General features: G+C 45.1%; 1 pseudogene; it reads right to left on the reverse strand.

The window, feature by feature from the left end:
• Positions 1-10,028: 10,028 nt before the first annotated feature.
• On the reverse strand, positions 10,029-23,246 carry LOC129636335 (ubiquitin-conjugating enzyme E2 D3-like; annotated as a pseudogene).
• Between the last annotated feature and the right edge of the window lie 629 nt (positions 23,247-23,875).

The raw sequence follows: 23,875 nt of genomic DNA on the forward strand, positions 1-23,875 counted from the left end.
TGAGAGTAAAGAAAAAAAACTAAATGTCCAACAGCAGGTCTCTTACATGGGTTCAGTTGTACAGAATATGAAAACAATTTGTTTTGTCGTAACATTTAGTATGTTCCTCGTTGAAAAGAGAATATCTCGAATAATAAATTTCAAATTATTTCCTTATACATGTCCATATGCATAATAAATGGGCATTTTAGTTCCTATCTAATTATCTAGATTGGTGCAGAATTTTTTTGAAAAAAAATGCCAGTTTTAATTGCAAAAGTGCTGCCGGCTTCAGATTTTAATTGCAATTCACAAATGGCTGGACTGGCAGTGCTCCCTGACAAAGAAAAAAGCATTTTAATAGCAGAAGTACTGCCTCACTGCAGATTTCAATTTCTTTTTACAAGAAAGTGGGTCATTACAAGGGATAAATGGCTGGTGTGAGCCTCCGAGGTGGGTCCGGGTCGGGAGGCTGCCGTGGTCCAAGTCTCCTCCTCCTCTGGAAGACCAAGACAGGAGGAACCCCGAAAGCCTCTGAACGTCCTCACAGCCAAGCTCGTCCACGGACCCTGCTCTTTCTCCGCATCAGGGGCCCCACAAGCGGGTGGATGTTTCGAAGTCTTAGGATAAAGGAGAAGCAAACTGTTTCCATGGAAGTATTTCCCCCTGGGCTCAGCGTCCACTCTGTTCTCAGCCCACCAACTGTCCTCAGGGCGAGCTTTGGCATCTGTCCCGTGGGATGCTGAGTGGACACAGGTGAACGGCACCGTGGTTTCATGTGGCCGTTCTGACAGCCAGGATGCTGAGGGCAGGCAGCACAGTGACAGAGCACCAGGACCATCCCAGTGCTCCTAGCGTCAGAGCCAGGCATGGGACACTGCTTTCCCCTTTGTCGTCCAACGAGGACCCTGCGCCTGAGTCTCCAGCATCTGCAGGTGGAGGGACCCAAAACCCCCTGGCCCTCGGGGCTGCTGGCTGTCTCTGTGTTTCACTCTGGAGGACAATCTGCCCTCAGGGCAGCCATCATCCACAGGCTGACTGTGCCAGCGCTCGGAGGGGCTCTGCCCACCACCCACGTCGGGGGCTTGTGGCGTGGGCACCGCTGTCCTGAGATAATCACCAGTGGAACCCAAAGTGTGTTCTGCCTGTTGATGCCCCAAAGTCACATAAGCGAATTGCAAGGGCAATGTAATCTGTGATTCAAAGGCATTGCTGATGGACTTCAACACTCATTCCTGGAGCTCTAAAAATATATACTTCAAAAAAAAAGCTGGATCAAATTTTTTAAGATTTTATTTTTATAGCAATTGTAGGTTCACAGAAAAATTGAGAGGACATTACAGAGATTACCCCTGTACCCGCTACCCCTACACGAGCACAGCCCCTCCACTGTCAAGATCCCCCTAAGAAGGGACATTTGTACAATAGATGAACTTACACTGACATGTCTTCACCCAAAGTCCAGAGTTTATGGTAACGTTCACTCCTAGTCTTGTGCATTCCATGGGTCTGGATAGATGTACACAAATGCATCCATCTTTTTCATATTGGAGCATTTTCACTGCCCAAAATCCTCCATGTTCCTGCTCTTCTCCTCCCCAGCTCCTCACCCCGGGAACCACTCATCTGTTTACTCTATCCATTGTTTGGCCTTAGATTAATTTTTAAATCTCTACTTTTAGGATGGTATAAAATATTTTCACTATGCATATTACTTTTATTTAAACTATTTGGTAAAAGTAAATTATAAATAAAAATACATATTGCATCACACAAAATCACATATATGCATATTGTGATCTGTGCTAAGTCATGTCCAACTCTTTGTGACTCCATGGACTGTAGCCCGCCAGGCTCCTCTTTCCATGGGATTCTCCAGGCAAGAACACTGGAGTGGGGTGCCATGCCCTTCTCATGTGCACATTAAGTTCAGTTGCTCAGTCCTGTCTGACTCTTTGCAACCCCATGAATCGCAGCACACCAGGCCTCCCTGTCCATCACCAACTCCCGGAGTTTACTCAAACTCATGTCCATCGAGTCGGTGATACCATCCAGCCATCTCATCTTCTGTCGTCCCCTTCTCCTGCCCCCAATCCCTCCCAGCATCAGAGTCTTTTCCAATGAGTCAACTCATTGCATGAGGTGGCCAAAGTATTGGAGTTTCAGCTTTATTATCAGTCCTTCCAGTGAACACCCAGGACTGATCTCCTTTAGGATGCACTGGTTGGATCTCCTTGCAGTCCAAGGGTCTCCCAAGAGTCTTCTCCAACACCACAGTTCAAAAGCAAAAGCATCAATTCTTCAGCGCTCAGCTTTCTTCACAGTCCAACTCTCACATCCATACATGACCACAGGAAAAACCATAGCCTTGACTAGATGGACCTTTGTTGGCAAAATAATGTCTCTGCTTTTCAATATGCTATCTAGGTTGGTCATAACTTTCCTTCCAAGGAGTAAGCGTCTTTTAATTTCATGGCTGCAATCACCATCTACAGTGATTTTGGAGCCCCCCAAAATAAAGTCTGACACTGTTTCCACTGTTTTCCCATCTATTTCCCATGAAGTGATGGGACCAGATGCCATGATCTTCATTTTCTGAATGTTGAGCTTTAAGCCCACTTTTTCACTCTCCACTTTCACTTTCATCAAGAGGCTTTTTAGTTCCTCTTCACTTTCTGCCATAAGGGTGGTGTCATCTGCATATCTGAGGTGATTGATATTTCTCCCGGCAATCTTGATTCCAGCTTGTGCTTCATCCAGCCCAGCATTTCTTATGATGTACTCTGCATGTAAGTTAAATAAGCACTGTGACAATATATATACTTTAAGTGTGTGTTAGTCTCTTAAGTCGTGTCTGACTCTTTGCGACCCCATGGACTGTAGCCCAAAAGGCTCCTCTGTCTTTCTCCAGGCAAGAATACTGGAGTGGGTTGCCATTTCCTTCTCCATATATATATACTTTGTATTCACACAAAAACACATATGTACCGCACCAGTGCATACTTTGTAGTTATAGTAATTACAGATGTAATAATAAAGTCTTGAAGTTATTAAATTCATGTGACTTTAAAAAAAATAAAATTTTGATGACTTCTCAATGAAGCAAAGACCAAGGGTAACTTATTTAGTGTGCTGTTACTGACCTCTCTTTCTATTTTAAATAAATGGAAGTGCTTCATGACTCACAAAAGTGATTCTGTTACTCGCAGAGCATCCCACACCTGCAAACACTCAACTGTGTTTAAAGAGCAGTATGCGTGCACAGTGGAGAAGGCAATGGCACCCCACTCCAGTACTCTTGCCTGGAAAATCTCATGGGCAGAGGAGCCTGGTGGGCTGCAGTCCATGGTGTCTCGAAAAGTCGGACACGACTGAGTGACTTCACTTTCACTTTTCACTTTCATGCAATGGAGAAGGAAATGGCAACCCACTCCAGGGTTCTTGCCTGGAGAATCCCAGGGACGGCGGAGCCTGGTGGGCTGCCATCTATGGGGTCGAACAGAGTCGGACACCGAGTCGGACTGAACCAACTTAGCAGCAGCAGCAGCAGAGCGTGCGCAGATCCTCGGCCCCGCCTCTCGGAGGCGCTGGCGTCCTCGCTTCCCTCATGCATCTCTGCACCAATGAGGTGCGCCCACCATCCATCACACGTAGGTCACATTCAAAGTGTGTTTCTCTTAAATTCATCTCAAGACAGAGATTAAAACAGAGTTAGCAGTTATGGTTGGAGTTTTGTGCAAGACCGAACTGCCTCTCCCATGTATTTTGGCAACTATTCATTGAGTATGTGGGGGAGGCCCTGGTCCCGCCCCAGAGCTTCTGTGCCGGGAGCGCTCACGGAGCTCAGCTGAGAACCGAGAACCCGAGGCTGCTCCCAGGCACTGCGGCTGTCTCAGAAGGCAGAGGTCACCCTCAATGGCTTTATCCATGTCAAACCGCTCCAGGGGCTGAGTGCCTGAAGTGAAAACAGTCCTATCAGATACAGTAAAACCCTAAAACTCTATAAGGCAGTGCTGACAGCGCTCGGGTGCGGGAGGAGCCACGGAGCTCCCCCGGGACTCCCCGCGGCCTCCAAAGGCTCCCAGAGCTGCTCGGGTGACTCAACACTGTGTATCCTGCTGCCTGGCGTGTGCCCCACCCTGGGAACCTGCCCACCGTGTCCCGCAAGCCAGTCATGCCCAGCAAAGAAGAGTTGGAGACACATACATGTGGCCAGAGGGCCGCAGCCAGTGAGTCTAGGCATGAGTTACTCCGAAAAACAGGGAGGAGAATAAAGTGCTGGCTAAAAGCTTCCCCTCCAGGGGGAAAAAAACGGGAATTTGTAGCCAAAAATAAGGTAAAACAGTCAACAAAAGTGTCCAAGGTACAATCATTGCCTGCTTAGGAACAAGGCTGGATTTAATAAATCTGGGTGTGTGTGTGTGTGTGTGTGTGTGTGTGTGTGGTCTACATGTGTATGTATGTTTGTGTGTTTGGGTCTGTGTGTGTGTGTTTATATGTGTGTCCAGGTCTACATGTAGGTTTGTGTATGTGTGTCTGGATCTACGTGTGTGTGTGTGTGTGTGTGTGTGTCTGAGCCTACATGTGTGTATGTGTGTCTGAGTCTACGTGTGTACGTGTGTATATGTGTCTGGGTCTGTGTGTGTGTTTATCTGGGTCTACATATATGTATGTGTGTGTCTACATGTATGTATGTACATGTGTGTATATGAGTCCCTGTGTGTATGTGTGTGTGCATGTGTGTATGTGTGTCTGGATCTACGCGTGTGTATGTATATGTGTCTGGGTCCACATGTGTCTGTATGTGTGTGTGTGTGTATGTGTCTGGGTCTACATGTGTGTATGTGTGTGTGTCTTGGTCTGTGTGTGTATGTCTCTGTGTGTATATGTATGTATGTGTGTCTGCATCTCCGTTTGTGTGTGTATGTATATGTATGCATGTGTGTCTGGGTCTACCTGAGTATGTGTGTGTGTGTGTGCACGTGTGCGTGTTTTCACACATGTGAGATTGCCTGGGAGAGTTTACAGCCTGCATACTCAGTGCCCAGTGAGACAGGCTGGTCATTCAAGAAAGCTCTGCTGCCTGAATGCGTGCCCCACCTGTGCAGTGAGGATCCAGGAACCAGAGTGGGTTCTCATAGATGCCCGTCATGATTCATCTTTCCAGGTGGTGATGTCACCACCTGTGAAGAGGTGCTGGGGACACGTCATCCTTGTGTACATGTGAGCCCACTGGCGCCTCCAGACCAGAGCACAGCCACTTCTGCCACCATCTGCAGCTGCGTCGGGTTTAACGAGTCTGCACACTCCTTGGCCATGTATTTCTTGCCCTCCAGGAACTTCCAGCCTACAAGACTCTCTCCCTCAGTTTCCTGTAACTGCACTGGAGTGTCCAGTCTGCTCTAACCATCCTGTGAGAGCAATGCGCTGGTGCTCATAAGCTACAAAGTGCTTCATCAGCCCGAATTATTACTTTGGTAAATTATTTTTACATTTTTAATCCAAAGGAGTGAAATAAACCAGCATAAGCAGAAAAACATAAAACGCAAGAATTGCTTTATGGGCCCCTGGCTGAGATTTCTGAACTTGAACATTATATGTGGGAAACATTAGATGCAGTAATTATGTAATGATGCTTCACTGTATAACTATTATCTTTCTTATTGTCACTTCTCCCTTCAGATGAGGGCTGGAGGGATTAACCCTCTCCATTCTGTCCTCAGAAGAGCTGTCTACAGTGCATAGAGACATCCAGAGTTTACAGGGCCTGAGAGAGAAGATCTTGCGGGTCCTAGAATCACTTCTAAACTTGATCCTTTGTTTCTTGGTATCTCAAAATATCAGGAATTAAAAGAAAGGCAGGAAGGCATCAAATTAAAATAGATTCAGGTTAATGCAATTAGTGAGGATGAATTTAGCTTACAGGCAGGTGGCACTAGTGGTAAAAGAACCAGCCTGTCAATGCAGGAGACAAGATGTGAGCTTCAATCCCTGGGTCGGGAAGATCCCCTGGAGGAGGGCGTGGCTACCCACTCCAGTGTTCTTCCCTGGAGACTCTCATGGACAGAGGGGCCAGGTGGGCTACAGTCCACGGGGCCGCAGAGAGTCCGACACGACTGAGTGACTTCACGCGCACGCATTTACAATGGGGTAGGATAACCTTGTTGTGCACAGTTCTTGGGCTGGTTCTCCTTCCCGTAGCATCTGAAATCAGCCGTGGTGCACAGCGCGGCTCAGAGCAGGCATGCTGGTCCAAGGGGCTGAGCCAAGAAATGCAGAGAATGGCTTCACTGGAAAAGCTTCAGAAGCAGCGGCAGTGACAGCGACAGCCCGGAGAGAAGGCAGGCGTGGTGCCTGCTCCCCTCTGACAACTGGGGCACAGGCACTCGCGGATGTGGGGCTTGGGGGAGATGTGTGTGTCAGCAGCAGGGAATTCTCAGGCTGAAAGCAAAATTGGCAGGCTTAGCAAATGAGGGCCATTGTTTCTAAATATCGGATGATGTTTGTTTGAATTCAGGAGGAAACATGCCAGGCTTTGAGAACCATTCAACATGTAGAACACAGCACCAGTGAGACTCCACGGAGGCAGAGAGCCTCTGCTCAAGACTTGCGTGGGATCGGGGGATGCCAGAGACCCCGGGAAGTTCCTAGTGATGCAGCAGAGAGTGCTAGTTGGCAGGCGTGTGTGTGTGTGTGTGTGTGTGAGAGAGAGAGAGAGTCTAATTCTAGGGGCCTTAGTAGCTTACATATATAATGTTTTTGTGTTATTTAAAATTTAGAATTACTGGACTATGTATAAAGTACATATTACTATATCTTTTATGTTTCATATGTTACATATATACACACATAGCTGGTAAATCTCATATATGTATGATACATACATATATGCATGTATGCGTGTATGTAATACTCACAAATGTGTATATAATACTCTAATTCTATGGCATTAATAAGTGACAGATAACATTTTTGTGTCACTCAAAATTTAGCATTACTACGCCATATATATGAAATATATACTGTATGTTTTATGTATTATATATTACCTTTATAAACATATATCTGGTAAATCTCATGTATGTGTGATACATACATATAATGTGCATGTGTATCATATGTGTATGGAATTTGCCAGACTTAACACCCATGAGCTGTTTCCCTCCTCAGTGTCTGCAAGCAGTCTGTATCGATATCTGCTCTGATGCAGATGAGGCCGTAAGTGCCCCGCATGTTACGCCTGTCACTGCAGTGTCATGGCAGTGACGCTGCAGAAGAACCATGCGTAGGGCAGACAGGAACCCACGTGCTGTGGCCGAAAGAAATCACCAGCTACCTGGTGGAATTGAAAGGAATTTGGTTGTGAAATAGACACTAACGTCAGCACAGCCACAAAGCCAACAGGAACCCAGAATCTCCTGTTCATCGGGCTTTATCCCGACCTACACGGCATGCTTCTATGTGAACGAAAGAGCAACTGTGCTTTCAATACACTTATACTCCACTCATCTCCCCATCGCCCCAGGATTTCACCTTAGAAAAAGGAGAAATATAATATTTGGCAGTAAGATTGTTCTTCCGTGTGAGTTACCACTGCATCTGCAAAAGGCAAGCACCTGACCGGTTGTGAAGCCCCTCTGCTGAGGGCTTTCTTGCCCCACGACCTGAGAGAAGACACCCCATGCCCCGCTTTGTCTTCTGCCCTTACCGAGCGTACAGTCACGACTCTCACGTCAGCTGTGGGTACAATGGGACAGTCGAGGGCACCCAAGATCTCTGTGTAGACGCTGCCTCTGGAACAAGCACAGACAGTCCCGATGCCAGGACCACGGCAGACCCCACGGTAAATGCAGCGACCGCAGAGCAAAGCATGCCCGCTTGCTATGTGTGTACCGCTGACACGACTCCTACAAGTGCCCTCCTCGAGGGGATATCAGGGTGCACGCGGGTCACAGACACCCCGATCGTCTCCACTAACCCCCGGATAACAGCCGCCCCCTCACAGGCAGCTCAAGCAGCAGCCCTGCAGCAGGACCCTTGGGAGAATCATGCTCACGAGGGAAAATGTTAGCAAAGGTTAAGCAATCGCTCTTCAGAACCACTTGAGTCTTCATCCTTACCAGTTACAAAACCTCAGAAGATGACCCAGGCCTGCACCCCAGGCAGCCTCGAGGAACGAGGCAGGCGATCTTACATAGGGAGTACGCCTTTAATTTCACACTCAGCTCCAGACTGGTGTCCAGACGGGGTGCTTCTCTGGAGCAAACACCTACAACCACCTATGAATATACAGCAAGGCTGCCATATACTTTGATTGATCATTGGTGCGTGTTATGTAAACCAAGGTGGATATTGCTCACTGAAAAAGCAAAGACGACCCTTGAAGTCCCAGAAAAAATGTATTTGCAGTAACTCTGCATAAACTCATATATACCTCAACAGCAACCTATTTGGATATAGTGATAACAAGTGTTCAAAAGTTTAGGAAAGCATTACCCAGAACGTTACAGAAAAAAAAAGTTTCTATTAGAACATTTTTTTAAAGATGCACTATGAAAGAATGGTGTTATTATTTTATTTTAGCTAAGAGACTTGGAAGAGAGACTTACCCAGACATGAGCAACACACTGGGAACAAGTGTGTGTGGTATGTGTGTATGCACACAAATTTGTGTTTACATTTTGCCTTACGCAATGCAAAACCAGGGGACATTACTTCTGTTTGGGGAATTTGGGGCATGGATTACTCACAACAGGAAGAACGGGTCAGGAGCACCTTCGTGTGATCAGTGTTTTCAGTTCAGTTCAGTCGCTCAGTCATGTCCGACTCTTTGTGACCCCATGGACTGCAGCCCAACAGGCTTCCCTGGCCATCACCAACTCCCAGAGTTCTTTGCTTTCTGCCATAAGGGTGGTGTCATATGCATATCTAAGGTTATTTCTCCTGGCAATCTTGATTCCAGCTTGTGCTTCATCCAGCCCAGCATTTCTCATGAGGTACTTTGCATATCAGTTAAATAAACACGGTGACAATATACAACCTCAACATACTCCTTTCCTGATTTGGAACCAGTCTGTTGTTCCATGTTCAGTTCTAAGTGTTGCTTCTTGACCTGCATACAGATTTCTCAAGAGGAAGGTCAGGTGGTCTGACCATCTCTTGAAGAATTATCCACAGTTTGTTGTGATCCACACAGTCAATGTTTTAGCTCATGATTATTCTACAGGCATTTTTCATGGCTGTAAAAAAATAAGCCCCATGAGGCTCTCTCATATTGTAAATAAATAATTGACAATAACATATATATTATATAATTGATGCTTTTAAGGAGAATGCTTGTACAAGTGATACAATTGCTTGAATCAAAAACTCCAGGAAGACCAGTCTCAGTGCCGTTGGGTGGATGGTTTTCTATATCAGAAGCATTTGGTGGATCCTGAGCCACGACCCAAAGCACAAACAGCTTAATACTTTAAAAACTCTTTTAACTATCAAGTGAAGCAAGTCAGAAAGACAAACGCCATAGGACGTTGCTTATACACAAAATCTAACACACGACTCAGGTGAATTTCTCGATGAAACGGAAACAGACTCAGACACAGAGAACAGGCTTGCGGCTGCCAGGGGTGGGGGTGGGGAGGGACGGGTTGTTGGTTTGGGTTAGCAGGTGCAGAACTGGTATATAGAGAATGGACAAACAGCCAGGTCCTACTGTAGAGCACAGGACTGTATTCAACATCCTGGGATAAACCATCACGGAAAGGAATATGAAAAAGAATCCCTGTGCAGGACAGCAGCAAGTAACACAACACTGGAAATCAACATTACGTCAATAAAATAAACTAAAAAATAACAGATCATAATAAATTGGTTTAGGTTCTTGAGTCAGCTTCTGGTAATCAGCAACTGCATATTTTGTAGGAAGTATAACAGAATATGGCATTATAGTTTTATAAATTACCACGTACTTAAGACAATACACACATTTTTAACAGTAATTTAAAGCTTATTCCAGCTATAACACAGGTTACTCTGACTTTAAGGCAGCATCACAGGGCATAGGTCTGAGTCCATTCTCAAGATGTTCTGTTGTACCTATCTCTGCTTTAAAGATCCCTGCAGCCTCTGGCACTAGGGGGTCATCTGGGCCTGGATCACATAGCCGTGAACAAATGGATAGAAGAACCTTAGAAATAGTTAAAGCAAGAGACCACCATGATTGCAGGAAAGTGAAAGTGTTCGTTGCTCAGTGGTGGCTGACTCTGTGTGACCCCATGGACTGCAGGTTGTCCCTGGGACTCTCTAGACAAGAATACTGAAGTGGGGAGCCATTCCTCTCTCCAGGGGATCTTCCTGACCCAGGGATCAAGCCCAGCTCTCCAGCATCTCCTGCACTGGCAGGCAGATTCTTTAGCATCTGAGCACCAGAGAAGCCCTATATAAAGCTGTCATTACTGTTTATATTTGGATGATAAATTCTTGTAGTAAATGCAACCTTAGATGGTTTGAAGGGATAGTCTGTGGGAAAATTGATTGTTAAAAAGAATATACCACCTTGACACGGGCTGTCACTAGGCCCCGTGATTGTGGCATGCCAGTGAGACACATCACCCCCAGCTGGACCTGCAGAACCTTGTGCTGGTGTGAACAAGACAGTGCTTCATCGCTTTATTATGATGTGCAAACAGCCACAAGATGCTTGAATTTCTCAGTGATACTGATCCATGTCAGGAAATGTGAGCACTGCTTATTTTTCATACAATTATGAGAACAGAATATTTGGAACCTAAGCATATTTTGGCAATTTTCTTTTAAAAGCTACCAAAGGGTACACACACAACACCATGAAACACTGAGTTCTTTTGATTAAAGAATTTCTAAAATAATATTGAAGTAAAAAATTATTTAGCACATCTTTACTAAAGGTAATATACAAACACTTCAGTTTTTAAAGTCGACCTTCTAATTATTTCTATTTGCACCAATAAAATATTTGGGTTATCTGATGTGAACAGACAGCTCATTGGAAAAGTCCCTGATGCTGGGAAAGATTGAGGGCAAAAGGAGAAGAGGGCATCAGAGGATGAGGTGGCTGGATGGCATCACTGATGCAACAAACACGAATTCGGGCAAACTCTGGGAGATGGGGACAGAGAGGCCTGGCACGAGGCAGTCCATGGGGTCGCAAAGGGTCAGATACAACTGGACGAACTAACAACAACAGTATAAGCCTATATTCTACACAAACATAAATATATATAAATAGGTATTTAGCCTATTATACGTATAAAATAAATTTATAACTCATTTATATGTATAAAATATATGTATCCAATATATGTATAAAAACCATTTTCAGGAGAAAAATATAGTATGAGTTTCTCAAATCATTTTAAGTAAAATTTTAAAGTCTAGACTGTTACTTTTCAGAAATAAACTAAGAGAATAAGAGGTAAAAACCTCCCCATAAAAATCTAGGGAGTTCCCTGGGGGTCTAGTGGTTAGGACTCAGAGCTTTTACCACTGTGGCCCCAGGTTCAATACCTGGTCAGGGAACTAAGATCCCACACGCTGAGGGGCAAAAAAAAAAAAGGTTAAAAATCTAAGGAGAAACGCCTCCCTGTGCCGCCAAATAAAAGCCTGTGGAGGAGACATGGAGTCCGGGGGCAGGCAGGATGGGCCTGGAGGGGGAGACGCCAGTGTGCCTGGAAACGCCGTCCTCTGAAGGAACCCAGACCGAAGCAGGCGTGGCTGCCCTGCGGCGCCGGGGCGGACGCGCGCTCGGGAAGACAGGGCCTGACCCGGACGGGGAGAGCCGCTCTGACGCCGCCCTTCCCGCGCGCATCCCGGGGGACGCACCGCCATCTAGCGGCCGCGGGCCGACTCCTGCCCCCGGGTTCTCCCCGGGCCTCGGCGCCGGGCTCTGCAGAAGAGCCCGGCCAGGCGGTGCGGGAGGGTTGAGGTCACAACACTGGAAAGAAAATGAAGTTGGAATTAGCCCTCCGGAGATTTCGCTTCTGAAAAACAGCCATCCAAAGCGCCCAGCACCTATAAAAAATGTTCCGGAAAACAAAATACCAGATGATAAAATGCTCCTGATTTAAACATTTATTTCTGCTGGTTTGCGTCCTTTCATGTTTAGAGTACATGGAGAAAAGCCTTTTTTGTCCACATAGCTTAACAGGTAGTATTTCTAGCTCTTCCTTGGCAGTTTAAAATACATGGTCACGGTCATGTTGATAACTCATTACCGAAGCACTATCCAAACCAGTGTAAAACTCTGCACATTGCAAATAGTAGAAAAAGAAAAAAAAAGTGTATAATTTCAAACCCATGAAGTTTTTTAAGGTCATCTAAGACGGCCACTGATGCTGAAGCTGAAACTCCAGTACTTTGGCCACCTCATGCGAAGAGCTGACTCATTGGAAAAGACCCTAATGCTGGGAGGGATTGGGGGCAGGAGGAGAAGGGGACGACAGAGGATGAGACGGCTGGATGGCATCACTGACTCGATGGACGTGAGTCTGAGTGAACTCCGGGAGTTGGTGATGGAGAGGGAGGCCTGGCGTGCTGCGATTCATGGGGTTGCAAAGAGGCGGACAGGACTGAGCGACTGAACTGAACTGAAGATGGCAACCTGATGTGAAGAACTGACTTCTTTGAAAAGACCCTGATGCTAGGGAAGATTGAAGGCAGGAGGAGAAGGGGACGACAGAGGATGAGATGGTTGGATGGCATAACTGACTCAATGGCCATGAGTTTGAGTAAACTCTGGGAGTTGGTGATGGACATGGAGGCTGGCGTGCTGCAGTCAATGGGGTCGCAGAGAGTCGGACACGACTAAGCGACTGAACTGAAGATTGATGAAAGGGTTTCAAACAGAATAGTACTTTTTTAACATTTAAACAAATTCTCAAATCTTTAACAGAGCTAAAGCATTAGCATTAGATATGTATATTGCTGTCTATAAATATTTATATGAAAGCAGAGAGATGGCAAAGAAATCACAACACTTTAATAATTACTTTAAATATCCTTTAAAATGTAGCTTCTTCTTTTTTTCTTTCTACTTTTTTTTTTTTTTTTTTAGTTTCTTTTGGCTGTTCTGTGCTGCATGGGGGATCCTAATTCCCCAGCCAGGGATCAAACCTGCACCCCTGCAGTGGAAGCACAGCACCCTAACTACTGGACGGTCAGAGAAGTCCCTCTTATTTTTATTTATTTTTTAAATTTTAATGGACTATATCAGGCCTTAGGAGAAACTGAACCAATTTTCAAACATTTACTAATACATTTTTACTTACAGCAATAGTTTTTGTAATGGTAATAGAGAAGAATCATTACTTGTCTCACTAATTATATAATATCAGTTCTGTCAATGACTTTTGGGATGAAAGAAACCTAATACTGTTTTCCAAAGCTGTCAATGGTCTCATTTGCTTTCTCTCAAAACTTCCGTGGATGTTCACTAGCTGGGGGACTTCTTAAGTGTATACGGTTAGCAGGGGCCTGATGTATTTATACACAATGTGTGTAGCTTATCTCCCTTTCCTAAAAAATTATTCTCACAAGTAAACCACTGACTTTGTTTTTTAAAACAAGGGCAACTGCCTTTTCTACCAATGGCAGCTGAGCAGGACCCTCAGTTTTCTGGGGTTGGCTGACCCGAGTTCCAGGTACACGCTGTCTCTGGTTCACTTCCCCTTCTGATAGGCGTGAAGGCAGGAGGACAATTCATTACAGATGATGAAGTGAATTCAGATTAGACAAAAACACTACCACCACACGCCCCCACCTTCCTACATGTGATTCTTTTACATTTAAATATGTTTAGCAATATCTCTTGTGCATTTAAAACAATACTTCAACTTTTCCCAGGAAACTTGAAAATTCATTTTTGTATTGTTGACATTGAAATTTCAAGCATACGTCTGCCTATGAGAAAAGTCAGATCGACAAGCACTTTAGTAAACTGTGCTGTCTCAGTACTGAAATCACAAAGTATTTTATTTTCATTTGTTTATTCTTCTCCCAACACTTTTGTATGTTCCTATCACTTTCTCTCTTTAAAAGACAAATACGACCACTGGCATTTTGAAATTGCTAAGTAAAACTTGTTCAATGTTAGATTTTCATGAAAATTGAACCCAAGGTTATTAAGGTCTGGAACAGACACATCGCAGCTAATAAAATCAGATGAAAATCAGAGAGCTGTTGAAAGAAGAGATCGTTGACTGGTGGTGGTGACCAAGAAGCTTATTTTCCAATAAGCAGGAGGTGTTTTGAATGCCCCAGTTCTGCCAACCTGAGGACTGATTCGGTTTTACTAATATGTCAAAGGGACACTCTCCACCAGCACAGAACAGGCAGCCTTCAGTTCTGTAGCAACAATGACCATCGCAGCCAGCAACAGCCCTGCTGGCCTGAGCATCACCCAAGGGCTTCCTCAGCAAGCCGCAGGCAGCAAAACCATCTTCTCAGGTCAAAGGAAGCCGGGTGCCCCTGCCCTCTCCTCTCTTCCACTCGCAGGGGCAGCCCTGGACGGTGGTGGGCACGTCATACGCTCACGAGGAAACGGTTGACAGTATAACCCAGCCAGCTGATTGATATGCCAATGTGCTTTTAGACTCAAAATATAACCCACGGGGATGGCAGAAGCCCTAGGTATTGTCAGACGATTATGTTGAAACAGAGCTGTGTGAATTCTAAAAAACTTGGCTGGCGCTCAGCTCCGTCGCTAGCTATGGACAAAACACAACCCAGACAAGCCATTAAAAACACATAAATGTAATGGTTTTGGTACTCATCTTGCATGCTTAGTTAAGAGTGAAAATTCAGCAGACCTCTCAGCAATGCAAACTCCCTGCCACATTTCTGATGGCAGAGGAAGTCCATTTTAGTTTGCATGTCGCCCAAGAAGAAGATTAAAATCCCAATTTTCCCCTCATCAAATTTAGATTGTGTATGTTATCAAGGAGTGTAATTTTGCTTTCTTTTATATTTCGGAGAACGTGAGAGCCAGCACCCGCACAGAGAGTCAGCCCGGTCGTGGCCCCAGTCTTGAGGCCCACTCTTAGAGGGAGGGGTTGGGGGCCCGGCTCACAGGCTAGCCCCCTTCAGAAGTTTGCCCTGAGGATCCACAGTGAGGGTTAGGAAGCCCCTCCGAGTATCTCTGGTTCAGGCGGGGTCTCAGGGACGGGCAGCTCCTTCAGATTTTGAGGAAGAGATGCCTGTTTCCTGACTAGGCCCTGTCCCTTGTGGCTCCCCTGGGTCCTGACACTCACAACGGTTCACATTTCTTCTGTCAGGGGCCAGATATCAGATATTTCAGGCTTTACAGGTCCTGTGGTCTCTGTCACAGCTACTCATTTCTGCCCTCCTGGAATGCAAGCAGCCACAGATCAGAGCCCTCTAGCGAGGCGGCTGGGACCCCCAAACCTCTGAAGTGGGCTAGCCTATGAGCCAGGTGAATCTGCTCTTACGAGGGTGGCTGGTGAGCCAGGCGTGGCTGAAGGGCCCTTGCATTCCACCCTGGTCAGGACAATCCATCCCAGTGTGTCAGGCCTTGAATCAGCCACGTGTCTTGATTTTTGTTTTGGAAAACATGGTCCCAGAATTACAGAACCAATGGTTTCCACGGTCGTCCTCATCTTTAAATTTTTTTTTCCATAAGTAAATCTTGAATATCCTATATACTCTTGGCAGTAAGGAAAACATGGAACACTTATTTGGATAGAGAAATGGAAATTCTTACCTTTAAAAATTGTCTACATGTACAGTGTCTCTTTATCTCTCTCTCTTTTTTGCTTGGTTTACATTCCAACTCTCTAGATATGTTAGGTTAAAAATCTAGATTCAAGAATGAGACACCGAAATCAGTAATGGCGAAGGGACGCCTTCCTGTTTGATCACGTCAGGATCACCGATGCCAGGGAGGACCTCACTGCTCTGAGTCCCTTAAGCAGATTTGCTGAGGTCACAAAACACAGTGGTGGAGTTTTAGAAACACTCACGTATTTGTCTTTGAAAGCAAAACTGTGTTTGAACAACTCCCTTCATGTGAGAAATTTCAGTTCAAATGCTCAAGATGCAGACCTTCTAAGACCATCCCTATCGGAGCAGGCCTGTGAGCCTGCCTAGCTCAGCGCCGTGCAGCCCTTGCTGAAGAAGCTGTTCTGGAAGCACCCTCATCGTCACCTTCTCTCCTGTATGTCGCTCACCCACCCCACTTTCTTTGCTCTTCCCAGCCGCTCAGTCTTCCTGGGAATTTGATTATGGATTCTGCCAGTCTTTTATACTCTGACTCATACTCATTTCTGATTCATACTGAAAATCATCAGAGCAGATAAGTAACAGTTTAAGTATCATGTCGAAAGGAGGACATTGAAGGAAAAAATGTACAACATCTTGAGCAAAAAACCCATTATTTTTTCTTGAATTTTCACAGGGTATCAATCTTAAGTATTTAATAGATAGATGGCATACATACAAATGTAGACATACGTATATATTTGTAATTAGATTCTGTAATGTGTGTACTTAAGACAAAAGTATTTGCTCTCCTTATCTGCGTCCTATTTTATCTTTTAGTTGGAGGCTGTTTAATAATAAGAAAAGTAAACAAATAAAAAAGCGAATAAATAAAGTGTTTTTCAGGGTCAGCTATTTTTCTCATCTTAGTGCGTGCAGTACTGTACATTTGGTAGTACTTATTTAATGCTTCTAATTAAGTGGAATGCTTTTGCTAATTCTGAATCTTCATTTACTGTAATTGTGGGCCTAAACACTCCCAGTAGGATTCCTTCCGAGATGGTTTTAAATTCACTGTGATTGTGCACATGGGTGGCTGCAGGAATAACCTGTTTAATTCCTCAGCCGTGCAGGCTCGGCACAAAGTTGAGCCATTTCCATAAGTGCGCCTTCTCTCTCTGGAGGCAGTTCTTTGACACATCAAATGAACGCTCTTTTTCCCCAGTAAACACGAAACACTTGCCCTTCAGTCCCCGCGTCGCTGCACATCTATTCGGAAACTTCTGCGGAGACCGACTAGCGTTGCTCTGGTCGCATCCCTCTTATCGCCAGAGGTGAGAAGGAAAAGAGCTTTCTGACCTTCGTGGTGCCCTGCACCCGCTGACGGGGAAGTGTGCTGGTCCACACCAGTGTTTCTCCAGGACTCACAGTCACTTCCTCCTTACACAACTCCTGAGGCTCTGCCAATCCAGAGCTAAAGATACTTCATAATTAAAAAGTTAATTTTCAATAAAGTTTTGTGACCCATTTTGCAATTCTCCTCTAGCTTTGGAGAGTTCTGGGTCTACAAGTTCACCAACCACTCTCTACTAGGCGGGAAAAAACTCCTTAGTAAGACTGACCCAGCCTGTGAGCCAGCCAAGCTCAACCTGGTGTGAGAAAGATTTCCTCCATGCAGAACACTGATTAGAAAGAAGTAGAGACAGTCAAGCAGAGAAGTTCTGGGACAGAAGGTAAGTGACACTCAAGAAATAGCACAGGGTCGGCAATTCCTGCAAACTGGGAGACTTCCCTGGAAGACACCAGGGATGACCACTCAAAAGCCAGGAGAGCTTTGAAAAAAGAGTGAGAGGGGAGAAAAAAGCAGGTAATGGCCCGTAGAAGCATGAAAAACAAAGACTCCGCATAAATGGACCCCCATTCAAGAGAAACAGAACATATAAGTAAATAAATAGGAGATATTTGCAGAAGAATGACTGAAAGGCCATAAACTAAAATAATAGACATGCTTGTCCCTTGCTGTTAAGTTTATGGGTGGTTTCTAGTTCTTCATTTGCTTCTGTGCTTTCTCCATTTTCAACAACAGAATCATTCATTTGATGTTTTTGTAAGAAAAGATGTGTAAGTAATGTAAAATTCCAATATTTAAAACAGTACTGGTAACAAAAACAGCAAAAAACATAAGGCGTTAAAAAGAAAATACACAACTCCAAATTTAATCTATTTTATGTAAATGTCACATAATTAGTATATAAATCAGTGGCCTGGAAGGTGGTTCAATAGCTATTTTGAATCCAACTGGTTATCTTTGTGAAAAAAAGTTAAATCCTTGCCTTGCATCATCCTCTAAAATAATGTCCTTGCAGATTAAAAATTAAGGCTGAGAAATAACATTATGCAGGAAAAAAAAAGGAAATATCTGATGCACAGATAAATATGGAAAAGTTTTAAATGCATAATGGGGAAGGGAGTATAAAAGCAAATAAGATTGGCCCCCATAGCGTAGTCAATTTAAAATCCTTGTCTTCAAGCATAAATAAAATGTGAAGTTTACCAAGGGCCTGTTGTATGTGCTCAGTCGTGTACGAGTCTCCTCTGTCCATGGGATTCTCCAGGCAGGAGTTCTGGAGTGGGCTGCCATGTCCTCCTCCATCTTCCTGACCCAGGGGTCGAACCTGTGTCTCTTGAGTCTCCTGCATTAGCAGGTAGATTCTTTAGCACCAGCACCACCTGGGAAGAAATTAGGGAATAGATACAAATTTTAGTCTATATGATAGATGAAAGGTTACTATTTACATTTTTGAAAACCAATCATCAGGATAAGAATAAATAGCAAAATGAGTAAAAGATACTGAGACAATTAGAAGGATGTGATAAAAAAGATGTGTGTATGTGTTCTCCATCGTTCCCCATCTTTGTCTCAGTCCCAGCGGTACAGGTAACTGTAAGCATTTCTCACTTCTGGGTTATCTGATGCCCAGTCCTGCAGTCTCCTCCTCTTAGATGGATGTAGCTCGCTCTGTAGCAGGAGCTGAAGAGGATGAGTCTGTAGTTGTGCAAATTCAAGCCTTATTCTGTAGCATCATAACTGAGCAACAGCTTAGCTATTTGCACAATCCTTGGTTTGCTCTTTTTCCTTAATTTTCCTGAAAATATTGCTCTTTTAATTTTGCTCGCATGTTGCTTTGGAAAGTCTGCTGCTGCTGCTAAGTTGCTTCAGTCTTGTCTGACTCTGTGCGACCCCATAGACGGCAGCCCACCAGGCTCCCCTGTCCCTGGGATTCTCCAGGCAAGAAAACTGGAGTGGGTTGCCATTTCCCTCTCAAATGCATGAAAGTGAAAAGTGAAAGTGAAGTCGCTCAGTCGTGTCCAACCCTCAGTGACCCCATGGACTGCAGCCCACGAGGCTCCTCCGTCCATGGGATTTTCCAGGCAAGAGTACTGGAGTGGGGTGCCATTGCCTTCTCCTTGGAAAGTCTAATGCCACTTTATTTCTCTTGCCCTTGAAGGGTGTTTGACTTTTCTGCTTTGAAGTTCTAGGGAAAATTTTGTCTTCAAAATGTGATATTTTTTAATAGGATATGTCTCTAAGAACATCATCCTGGGTCAGTTATGCCGAGTACCTGGTGGATCTGCCCATCTTTTGCTGATTTCTAGAATGTTCTTGTCTATCACAGCTGTACAGGTGACTCCTGCCCCATTGTTTGGTTCTTGTTCTTCAGTAGCTTCTCTTTCCCACTTCAGCTACTTCCTCTGACTTTTCACTTTTTATTAATACTTCATTTTATTTTTTGTTTGCTTTTCTTTCTTTCTTCAATATCACTTACTACATTTTTATCTGAATTTGTTCTTTCTTATTATGTCACCCTAAATTAGTCCTCATTTCTGAGACTAAATCACTAAATTTGCATTTTTAAAAAGTTCTTGAGTTCAATCAACAGTTTTTCCTTTATTCCCATCACTCATCCATTTTTGTTTTTAATGCTTCGTGTTTTAGTTCATTTTTTAAAAAAATACAGCCTATTTAGGGGGGCTATTTAATTGAATTTGTGGTAAGTGTGTGTGTGTGTTTTTCTTTTTGAAGGGAGGGAATTGGGAGAGAGGACGTCAATCACCTGAGATGCTTTGATTTTCTTTGTCTGGGTCCTTCTCATGGACCCAGACAATGGAGATTTGTACAGCTGGGGAGGGACTATGATTGTTTCTGTCCGCGTTTGTGGACCAGGTTTCTGTCTTCGTGCTCAGGGTCCTGGCCTGTGAGCGAGTGTTGGGAGGGCCAAGCGCAGCGTGTTGGTCGGACCCATGCACCCTGTCTCTGGGTCCCGGAGTCCCCAGCTCCCCTCTCTCTGTTCTGCCACCTCCCCACCCGAGGGCAGCCCCTCAGCTCTGAGCCTCCCCACCCCCACCCTACCGCCGGGAGTCCTCTGCCCCTTTCCCCGAGGCTGGGTCTTCCAGGGCCCTCCCTGTGTCGTTTCTTTCTCTAGATTCTCAGGGTGGATTTAGTTCATGTGTGTCGTCAAGCTGAGTAGCGTCAATCATGTCTCTCTGCAACCCTGTGGACTGTAGCCCACCAGGCTCCTCTGTCCATGGGACTCTCCAGGCAAGAACACTGGAGTGGGTTGCCGTTCCCTTCAGCAGGGGATCTTCCTGACCCGGGGATGGAACCCGAATGTCTCAAGTCTCCTGCATTGGCAGACAGGTTGTTTACCACTAGGTGTCAGGTGAATTCGGTCCTGTATTTTACTATTTTGTGGTAGCCATCACACTTTACAACTGAATATTGTGAGTGTAGTTGGATGGCATCACTGACTCAATGGACGTGAGTCTGAGTGAACTCCGGGAGTTGGTGATGGACAGGAAGGCCTGATGTGCTGCGATTCATGGGGTCGCAAAGAGTCAGACACAACTGAGTGACTGAACTGAACTGAACTGAGTTGGTATTTTAATGCCTGTCTTCTCTTCTAGTATGTAAGTTCCATGAGAATGGGACTCTGTTTTTCTCATCCCTGTCACCTCATTGACCAAAACATAGTAACTGCTCATTCAACTTTGTGGAATGAACGAATGGTCAAATGAATGAGTACCTCTTAGCAGCTCTCGGAAAAGCGATCCTAGGAAAGTTAGTACAATCTCCACGAAGTTATTTTGGGATTAGGTAAAATAAGGCATTCAAAGTGATTCACTCTGCAGACACACAGAGGTCAGGAACACAGAATGCTATGGCAGTTGATTGTCCTGTCTTCAGCCCAGATTTCCTTTCTTCACTGTGCACATTTCAAACCAAATATGAAAATGTGAATTGAGGTGGGACGTGTACAGAGGACATCAGACACAGAAGCCAGTGGACACAATTTTGTCACACCCAGGGTCTCCTCCAGGAGTTCACGTGATTTCCTGAGCTCCGGTTCCCTGGAAATTGTAAGGTGCCCACTGCCATGTCAGGATAGGAGGCCAAACAGAGCCTCTGTGAGGCGGGCCCTGCTCTGGAGCCAGGCTCCCTGCAGATCTCCACAGCCTGTGAGAGACTGGCTCCTCGGCCACCCCTCGCTGCAGACGGAGCTCCTCTTGGCCTCTGCCTCCCGCCAATCACACCCCTCCGGATTCCTGGTGATGATTGGACACGACCTTCCTCCTGGCCTTCTGGTTGACCTGCAAGCTGCTTCTGGTTCAGCTCCCTACCACGTTCTCTCTGGAGGTCTGCTGGGTTATCCTCATCCTTCCCCAGGGCTCTAAGGGCTCACTCTTCAGAGGAACAACCCTCCCTGCTTATCTCGGAGGCCTCTGTCCCCCCTCCACCCCCGTCTTTCCCTCTATGCGTCACTCAGTGGTGACAAGTCAACTGTCCACCACGTGTCACTTCAAAGCAGAAAAGGCGTTTCCTCCTGTAAAGCGTTTCCTGCGTGTGCCTTACAGAGCCGCCTGTAGCATTTTGTTGCCCTGTTGTTATACAGTCATAAGGTTCTGTCTGTTCACCAGATAATTATATTACATTAATATGGTGTGAATAAATGAAAGCAGTAATTATGCTTTATCCTCTTCTATTTTGCAATTTCCAGTTTGCTTGTTTCAAGAATAAAAAGAAAATTGCCACATTTGAAACAATATTATTTCATTTCTAAACAAGGAACAACACAAGAAGCCCACCCGGGGTGACAGGTTAAAACAGTTCACTCCTCTCCAGCTTCCTTTAGAAAAAGACTTCATTTTTGTATCACTTTGCCAACTTGTACATTGACCAACACTTGGGATGTTTTTAAAAATAAAGGAAGGAAGGCACCTCTCAATCAGAGGATAACACTTTCTTCTGTTTTTATAACTAAGGACTGAGGCATTTTAAAGTGACTGGCCCCCAGGGTACCCTAACTTCCAGACCCAAAGATCCCCATTACTGTCTTGTGAACCATTCATTCTTTCCCTCTGATTCTATTCAGGAACACAGGCTCTCTCAATGACCCCCAGTGCTCTGGCCTGTACACCTTTGAGTGTAGATGTGGGTATAAACGGAGAAGGCAATGGCACCCCACTCCAGTACTCTTGCCTGGAAAATCCCATGGATGGAGGAGCCTGGTGGGCTGCAGTCCATGGGGTTGCTAAGAGTTGGACACAACTGAGCAACTTCACTTTCACTTTTCAGTTTCATGCATTGGAGAAGGAAATGGCAACCCACTCCAGTGTTCTTGCCTGGAGAATCCCAGGGACAGGGGAACCTGGTGGGCTGCTGTCTATGGGGTCGCACAGGGTTGGACACGACTGAAGTGACTTAGCAGTGGGTATAAAATGGCTAAAATCAATTTTGATGGCTGTTTTGTACACATAGTAGGTGTTCAGTGAATACTCATGGACCGGATCTAAAGGCACGTGTAAATTTCTAACGGAAATGTTCCCCTAATTCTAGGTGACCCCAACCAGTGTCAAAATATCTTGAGTTTGAAAATGTATTCTGAAATTTAGCTGAATCTATTATGTATTCACATGTGTTTTCAACTTAAACATTAACAAAATTTTTTTTTTAATAATGGTAGTGAAAATATTATATGGTTTGTTTGAAGAAGTTTGTTCTTTTCCAGAAACAGCATTGATCGATTTTTATATTACGAGTAGTTTATTCCTGTATGTGTGTGTGTGTGTGTGTGCGTGTGTGTGTGTTAGTCACTCAGTCATGTCCGACTCTTTGTGACCCCATGGACTGTAACCCGCCAGGCTTCTCTGTCCATGGAATTCTCCAGGCAAGAATACTGGAGTGAGTTGTCATGCCCTTCTCCAGGGGATCTTCTTGACTCAGAGATCGAACCTGAGTCTCCCACACTGGGGACAGGTTCTTTACCATCTGAGCCACCGGGGAAGCCCCTAGTTTATTCATAAAACCAAATCAACAGGAGCATCTTTATGACATAAATAAGAAGAAATGTCCCACTTAGTCACAGTAGAATAATGAAACTCCAGTCCAATTCTCGACACTTACCCGAGACATCTGTGTTTACTGTAATGAAATTCTCATTCGCATACAGGTAAGGCATCGTGTGAATCATAAGCCAGAGGATGTGCGCAGTCTGAGCTCAAGGCACACTCAGGGATGGTGCAGCATCGACATCAGAGAATTTAGCAAGTGGCATTTCTCTGTGGAAAATCTTGGGTTCAGTGCCAGTTAAGCACTTTCATCCATTTTTCTCAATGATAGGATAGAAAGCATGTTCATTAAGTAAACAAGGAAACCAAGCTGAGAGCAGCAGATAACACCATAGAGAATGGGGACTGATTTGATCATGACCATGAAATTTAACTAAATGGTCAGAAGGAGACTGAGAGTCTGCAGAGGGGAGAGAGGCCAGGCTACCCCACTTAGGTGGCCAGCGGGGCGGGGACGTTTACAAGTGCAGGCCCCCATCTTTCTGCTTTCACCTGGAGGCTCTGCAAACACACGGAGCCCAGCCATCACCTACACTAACGCAGTCAGGAGCCTGGGCGAGCCAGGAGACCTCCAGGTGCCTCCCACCTGCCAGCCGGGTGCCCTCCAGGTGATCCTTACTCATGTCTCTGCTTTGCAAGCCTCCGTTTTAGGAACTTACATGATGGATTTGGATTTTGACAGAAAAGGGCTTAGACTACATGCTGAAAAGGACACCACAAAGTAGTTGGGGAATTAAAA

Source organism: Bubalus kerabau, chromosome 21 (assembly GCF_029407905.1).
Source record: "Bubalus kerabau isolate K-KA32 ecotype Philippines breed swamp buffalo chromosome 21, PCC_UOA_SB_1v2, whole genome shotgun sequence".
NCBI lineage: Eukaryota > Metazoa > Chordata > Mammalia > Artiodactyla > Bovidae > Bubalus > Bubalus kerabau.